Below are 8751 nucleotides of genomic sequence, written 5' to 3'. Positions count from 1 at the left end.
GATCCACCTTGTTTGTAAAGTTTTTATTTCAGACTTTGGACTGCATCCAATTGTATTATTTTTATTATAATGAAGTTAGTTTGCCGTGAAAAAAAAAAATAGGATAAGGAGTGAGATGAGATGAAATTATCTGTAAATAGTAATGAAATAATTTATAAATAGTACTAAAATAATTTGAATTAAACTGTTTTAAGAAGTTTTGGAAAAGCAGAGAAAAAAATTGAATAAAAATATTATATTATTAGAATTTAAATTTTTAATATTATTTTTATTTTAGGATTTAAAAAAGTAAAATTATTTTTTGTGTTTGTTTAGAAATTTAAAAAAGTTGTAATAATTAAGCAATGATTAGATGAAAAAGTTGAAAATTTGAAATTAAAAGGTGTTTGTGCTTGTGGTGTTTGGATATTGAAATAATATGAGATGAGATAAAATGAAATAAGATTTTATATTTTTGCTATCCGAATCAGGCATAAATTCAAACTAATTAAGATAATTTTATATTTATATAAAGAGAAATACTACTTATCATCCTCACACCACATACTAACATTTGATTTATTATTTTTATTCTTCTATTTAAACACGCATATTTGTACATTAATATGTGTATTTAAATAAAATGATAAAAATGATAAATTATATGTTAATGTATAATATAAAGGATGATAAATATAATTATTCTAATATAAAATTCCATCACAAATAAATATTTTATAAACAAAATGAAAGTATGACTACAAGGAAACAAAATTTGAGGGGTAGTGATAGGCTTACTCTATTACTATTCATCTACTACCCAAATGTATTTTAGGTTTTTTTATTTTTTTATCATTTTTTTAAAATATTTTTTTTAACATCTTAAATCACTAAGAAAAAATTAAAAATATAAATAAATTTACTAATACTGACTTCCCTAATCATTAAGTAAATAAAAAATTAAAAAAATCAAATATAAAAAGAGTAATAGATAGGTAGTAGTAAGATAGTAACCTTATCATAATTCAAATTTGAGTACGAAGAACAGAGATTAGAGATGTAGTCCGTTATAGCTATCCACTTTTGAACGACGTTGTAAATTTATTGAACGCAAGAAATAAGCACGTCTTAGGTACGGTTTGGATATAAAAATAAAAAATAAAAATTATATTTATCATTTTTACACATTACACACTACACTTTTATTTTTATTTTTTTTTTCTTACTAAATTTGTGGTATATGAATGATAAATAGAAGAATTTAATAAGTTTACGAAGAATAAATAATATTTAAAATTTAAAAAATAATAAATAATTTAAAAAAAATATGGTGTGTGGTGTGTGAGGATGATGAGTAGCAAAGCTCTATAAAAAAAAGTTTCGTCTCAGTTTATCTCGTCTCATTTCTCATTACAAGTTTTTCAAATTCTTATACAAAATATAATAAATTGTTCAAATTTTTTAAATTTTAAAATAATAATAATATTCCAACAATATTTTATTCAATTTTTAACTTTCATCTCAACTCAACTTATTTTATCTCAACTCACCATCTAAACTGCATTTTACCGTACAAGTCAGATCTAGAATAACTCGGCAATTCAACATATGCGATTGATGATAATTTAGAATAAAATGTATTAAAAATTATATACAATGCAATTCAATTATTTAATATTATGTATAAAAAGAATATAAAGTATAAATTTATTGACTATTTGATGGAAAGGCGTCCACGTGGCACTGAACCCCTTCTTAACTGCAGTGTAACGCATGGCTTTAAGTCATGTATTATTTGCTAACGCATGGCTTATGCGTTACTGCCATTCAATTTGGCAATTGAAGGCTAGCCTTTAAAGCTAGTCGTTTGTAAGAAGACTATATATAGTCCTCCTCAATTGGTTTTTTGAACTATCTGAAATATACAAAAGCTCTCTCTTTTTATATTTTCTCTTGATAAGATATTTAGACTGTGAATTTGTTAAGTGTTACTCTAGTTTTATACTATGTAGTACACCTCGCCACTAAGAGGAAACGCTTGTGATTTGTCAATCTGGAAAAACTTGTGAAGCAATTTTGGAAGCTGAACTTGAGGTATTTTTCCATTGTGCTTTCTAAAATTGGTATCAGAGCGCATATAGTTGCTTCCACTTTATATTTTTTTCTTGCATATGATTGAAATATAGGTGTCAATTTTTTTTAAAAAGTCTCGTGCGCACCACTGGGTTACAACTTAACTTTGGCTTAGGTGGGGTTTTAAATGTATTTATTATACATTTATTTCGCTTCTATTAAAAAAGTTTGCATGATTTAATATATGCTTAGATATATTGTTATATTACATGTAATCTTTAATTTAATGTTTTAGATTAAATATGATTACATGTAAATATTTGGTTATATTCATGCTATTTTTTTTATTCCATTATATTATATTACATGTGATCTTTTATTTAATTTTTTTAGATTAAATGTGATTACATGTATATGTGAATTGAACATGTGGATATGTGATTATTTTATCATCTATGAATGTTAGGCTTGAATGTTTATACATTAGTCTTCAATGATAAAATAGAAAAATTTCCACTAAATAGTCTTAGTTAGAATTGTTAGTGTAAATGATAGGCTGAAAGAATTGCAGTAACCCCAGTAAGAACTGTAAATGCATTGTATAGCCAAAAGACCATGGTGGCCCTTGTAAAAACTGTAAATGCACTGATGGAACAAGAAAAATGAACAATAATAGTCTTATATGAACCATCTTTATAGACTGGCCCAACAAATTGTTGTGGTTGGAGTAGCTGTCATTGTAGATTGGCCCAAAAGGTTACTGCAACTTTTGTAGGATCTGTCTTTACGCGTGACTAGGACTAGGTGACTTAAGATAGTAGGAGTATATGGTTGAGATTTATGATGATTAATTCTCCCATAGTTGTTTTAAATTTGTGCGAGAATTACGTTAGAAATTTAATAATTGGATATTGTGACGCAAGAGATGATTCTGAAGCCTAGCGATTTTTTGATCTTGCGACATGTTTAAATTATTCTTTTTTTTTAGCTTGGATGGACGCGGCAGATTTTTTAGGTGTGTGTGTGTAATATCACTTCTTTACGTATTGTAGGGAAATGACATCCAAGAGTATTGTTGCTAACTTAAACAAAGGGGAGAAATTAGATGTGGAAAACTATGACATATGACATCACAAAATCCAATATGTCTTAGATGAGCAAGAGGTCTTGTAGGCCTTATCTCACTCCCTTACTGCACCTAGAGAAGGGACCTCAGAATAATACAAGATAGATCAACTAGCCTATACTCAATGAGCTAAGAAACAAAGCGCACATAATAATGTTAAGCAGTATGCACAATGATCTAATGTGTGAGTTCGAGATCTATGGTACTGCCCAGAGCATGTGGGAAGCTTTGAAATTGAAGTTTAGTAGAACTTCAGCCACTAGGTTGCGTGGATTAACCATGATATTTGACTCATACAAGATATACTCTGACCACACGATGAAGCAACATCTTAAGGCTATGTCGACCATGATCCACAAACTTAAGTTGGTAGGAAACAACCTGACTGATGAACAGCAAGTCCAGGCAGTCGAATTCTTGGGAGAATATGAGCTGGAACCTGAAGCATAACGAGAATATCAAAAACTTTAATGATGTTTCACGTCACTTGAATTGGAGGCTGAGCGCCTAGAGGCTGCTAAGCCCAATCATACGGCCTATGTGGCTGATTCTAGTTCACTTAAGGCATCAAGGTCTAAGTGCAAGAAGCCCAAGAAGCCTAAGAATGGGGTAGCTGCTGGACAAATTAAGGAAGTGTCCGGAACTTCTCAACCCAGTAAGAGGGACAAACGCGGGAAGAACAAGTCAAAATTAGAGTGTTTCAACTATGGAAAGAATGGCCACTTTGCTCGTGACTGCACTGAGCCGAAGAAGGTACACTCTGACTTTTCTCGCATTGTTTTTGTAACTAGTTATATGATGGTTGCTCACTCCTATCCTGTGTAGACTGTTGATTCAGAAGCGACCGAACATAAAGTGCGAGACAGATTTAGATTTGTTGAGTATCGTCGAATTCCAGCTGGGAGCCGTGGTATCAAGGTGGGGAATGGAGCTAGTGTGGAGGTACTGAGACTTGATACCTACAAGCTGGACTTACGGGGTGGCCGCACTCTTTTCCTCCACAATGTGCTATACGCTCCCGAGATCCGACGAAACTTACTTTCTGTAGTCACTCTATTAAGACTTGGTTTTCGAATTGTATTTGAAAACAATTATGTTTTCTTTTATTTAGGTCATATGTTTTATAATAATGTTTTTCTTCAAGACAGTTTTATGATATTGGATTTGGATTATTCAAATATAAATGAGTCTATTACTTTTCTTTCTACATCTGATAATTTAGATTCATATAAATGGCATGCTAGACTTGGCCATATAGGATAAGATAGAATAGCTCGATTAGTTAGAGAATGCATGATAGGCAAACTCGCTAAGGTCATGTTGCCGATATGTAAACATTGTCTAATGAGAAAAACTAAGAGAAAACCATTTGGAAAAGCCACTAGGGCATCTTTTCCACTGCAATTAGTTGACTCAGACATCTATGGTCAAATGAATGTGAGGGCAAGACATGGTGGTGTTTACTTCATCGCATTTATAGATGATTTTTCACGTATGGTCATGTCTACTTAATCACCCATAAGTCTGAAACATTAGAATGTTTTAGGCGATATCTAAGAATGGTTGATAATCAGTTAGACAAGAGTTTAAAAACTCTAAGAACTGACAGAGGATGAGAATATCTCTATGAGCAATTTAAAACGCTCTGTGATGAAAAAAGAATCAAAAAATAGTTGACGATGCTGAGTACGCCGCATCAAAATGGCATGGCGGAAAGAAGAAATCGAACACTGCTTCGAATGGTTAGGTCAATAATGGCGCAAGCAAACCTACCAATTTCTTTTTGGGGGGATGCACTTTTGACTGTTGCCAACATTCTTAACCTAGTGCTATTAAAATTAGTAACTTCCACCCCATATGAACTATGGACTGGCAAGAAACCCAACTTGAGTAACTTGCAGCCATTGGGTTCAACCCATTTTGTTCACGATATTTCTCATAAGTATGGGAAGTTAGGCCCTAGAGGGAAGAAGTGTATCTTTATAAGGTACTCAAAACACTCTAAAGGGTATGTGTTAATAGGTGAACAATCTGATGGAAATGTGACTAGATTGAGTCATGAGATGTGGATTTCATTGAAAATGAGTTTCCAAGTAAATTTGAGGTTAGTAGGAGTTTAGAACTTCATGAGATTGTGGAATAAAAGAAAAGTGTTCCAAAAAATTTAGTTGAGAATAAGGAAGAAATTCTTCAAGCTCCTACAAATTATAAAAATGATTTGAATCCGAGTGGGAGCACACTACTTGTCAATCAATCACAACAACCTCAGCCGCGTAAAAGCTCACTTGAAAATATTTCCCGTCGTCGTTTTGAGATTGAATGGGAAGCTTTTATGGTAGCTCCGCATAACGATGACGAGCCTATGAAAATTCATGAGACTATCTCATCTTCTACTAAAGATGAGTGGATGAAAGCTCTTAATGATGAGATTGAATCTATGAAGACTAACCAGGTTTGAGATCTGGTTGATCTACCGACAGGGCGTAAGACTGTTAGGAACAAATGGGTTCTTAAGGTCAAATGCAGCTCGAATAGATCAATAGATAAGTACAAAACTCGCTTAGTGGCGAAAATATATACTCAACAGAAGGGTATAGACTATGAGGAAACATTTTCACAAGTGGTGAGATTTGCCTCAACTTGCCTGATTCTAACTATAATAGCAAACATGGTTTTGAAACTCTACCAAATGGATGTTAAGACAGTATTTCTCAATGGAGAACTAGATGAGGAGATCTATATGAATCAACCAATGGGTTTTGTGGTCAAAGGTCAAGTGTGCAAAGTGTGCAAGCTCAAACGATCTATATATGGCCTAAAGCAATCATCTAAACAATGGTACCTCAGATTCCATCGAGTCATTCTCTCGAACGGGTTTACAATGATCACAGAGGATCATTGTGTCTAGATCAAAAGGTCAAAGAAGAGTTTCATTATGTTATCATTGTATGTTGATGACATACTACTAGTTGAAAATGATAAAGGGTTGATAGTCGCCATAAAAAGGTGGTTATTCTTCAATTTTGAGATGAAGGATATGAGGAAGGCAGAATATATTCTGGGAGTTAAAATCTACAGAGATCACTCAAACATACTTTTTTGTTTGTCCCAACAGACTTACATAAAGAAAGCCCTCGAATGCTTCCTAATGAGTGGATGTAAACTCATTAACACCCATCTTGCAAGAAGCGATAACTTGTCCAAAGAGTTGTGTCCTAAGACTTAAAGAGAAAAGGAAAAGATGGCTCGTGTCTCTTATGCTAATGTTGTGGGTAGTCTGATGTATGCAATGATGTGTACTCGGCCTGACATATGCTATGCAGTTGGCTTAGTAAGTAGATTCCAATCGAATCTAGGACTGGCTCACTGAAAAGTAATCAAGAGGATTATGCAATATCTCAAGGGAACTGTAGACTTTGTGTTGTGCTATCGGGGTTCAAATTTACAATTGAGAGGTTACAGTAATGCCTATTGGGGTAGTGACCTAGATGAGCTCAAATCAACAACTAGGTATGTCTTTATGCTCAACAAAGGTGCCATTACATGGAGCAGTAAGAAACAACCATGTATGGCTTTATCCACAATGGAGGCAGAATACATAGCTTGTTCTGCAGCAGTTTAAGAAGCTGTTTGGTTACGGAGGTTCTTCAAGTATTTAGACATTGACACAGATACTTCAAATCCAATGACGATATTTTGCGATAGCATAGCAGCTCTCGAATAGCTAAGGACTCAAAGTATCATCGAAGAACCAAACATATAGATATTATATATCATTACATCAGAGACATGGTAGGGCAAAAAAAAGTGGTTCTGAAACACCTTTCTACAAGTCGCATGGTTGCTGATCCCTTCACGAAGCCTATAGCAAGAAATGTCTTTGAGACTCATGTTAGAAATTTAGGACTGCGTAGACTGTAAATATAATTTGTGTTTCAAATGACATTGAGATGTAACATTTCCTTCAGGATATTAATACAATATGATTCAATTTTTTATCATATTGTTTTTCTAATACACACAGAAGATATGTCAACAGGCTAAGATTGGCTCACTCACACGAGCGATCGCCTCTAGCGCTTGAGTAGCGAGTAGAGATGAGACATTATGTCTCTAGGTACTTGTCAAAGGGATAAGTTGGTTTACATAAACACATACCACCTTAATGGGAGCTAAGATGAGGTCCATTGAGAGGACTATGCATGGGTCACCCACCACCCATGTAGCATGTAGTAAGCCTGATGCGAGATCTTCTTTGACGCCTTGGAGGCATGCAAATGGATGATCTCGGGTTAGATGTTTAAGGAGCGGCTAGATTAAGATTTGTACTGTGTTGATATAGACATATGCTCTTTGAGAAAGAGAAATCCACCGTAGCATGTGTTTCATACTATATGTGCTTATATGATCATATGAGTAAGTGAGTATAATGTTTCCCTCTTTCTCATTGTGTGAGTCACATTTTTTAAAATGTCATTTACTTATGACTATGTCATTAGATGAAGGTTGTGATGTTTGCTACTTTGGTATGCTGTCTATGGCCATGATTGATATGGTCTAAAGAGGCATTGCTGGGAAAGCGGTTTGACCAAAATTGAGTGATATGAGTGCAAAAGGAAGACTCTTTGATATCATATCTTCGATAGTGTTTGCTAGCGTCAAACTATAACGCTATATCTTGGTGGTAGCAGCTAAAGGTTGTGAACACATTGAAATGATTTGGAGGTAATCAAGCATTGTTCTGAGTTTTTTACTCAATATGGTTCGAAAATGCTTGATCTTGATGCGATCGAATGAGTCTAGGACATAACCAGACACTTTAGGGATATTACTATGCTGGTCTTCTCTGTGAGAGATTTGGTGTATGTACTCCCACCTTTCTACATATGTGTTTGGTGGTCGCACAACCAATTTACTTGTATGAACAAGATTGAAAACATTAAAGAGATGCAAACCTAGAGTAATGTTCACTGTGTGCGAGTGGAAGATGTTAGATGGAAGGGCGCCCACTTGGGGCTGACCTCCTCCTTAACTGTAGTATGCGTTATTTGCTTGTAAAAGCCATGCATTACTGCCATTCAATTTGACAATTGAAGGCTGACCTTTAAAGCCAGTCGTGTGTAGGAGGATTATATATAGTCCTCCTTAATTGGTTTTTGGAACTATCTGAAATATACAAAAGCTCTCTCTTTTTGTTATATCTTAATAAGATATTTAGGCTGTGGATTTGTTAAGTGTTACTCTAATTTTATACTACGTAGTACACTTCGTCACGAAGAGGAAATACTTGTGATTTGTCAATCTTGAGAAACTTGTAGAGCAATTTTGGAAATTGAGTTTGGAATATTTTTCTGTTGTGCTTTCTAACATTGACTAATTTTAATAAAATTAATAAATATAATATGAATTCAAATAGTTTCAATAAAGAACGTAATTTATGTAGTTAACTTCAATTGTCAATTTTTTTTTTTTTTTTTTTGCCTCATATATGAAGAAGATGAAGACTATTAAATTATAAGCACATGACAAATATAATATTTTATTCACAACCACAAATTTAATATAAAATATAC

Source organism: Juglans microcarpa x Juglans regia, chromosome 1D (genome assembly GCF_004785595.1).
Source record: "Juglans microcarpa x Juglans regia isolate MS1-56 chromosome 1D, Jm3101_v1.0, whole genome shotgun sequence".
Lineage (NCBI taxonomy): Eukaryota > Viridiplantae > Streptophyta > Magnoliopsida > Fagales > Juglandaceae > Juglans > Juglans microcarpa x Juglans regia.
The sequence above is the reverse complement of the archived record's forward strand: the minus strand, read 5'-3'. Positions refer to the sequence as shown.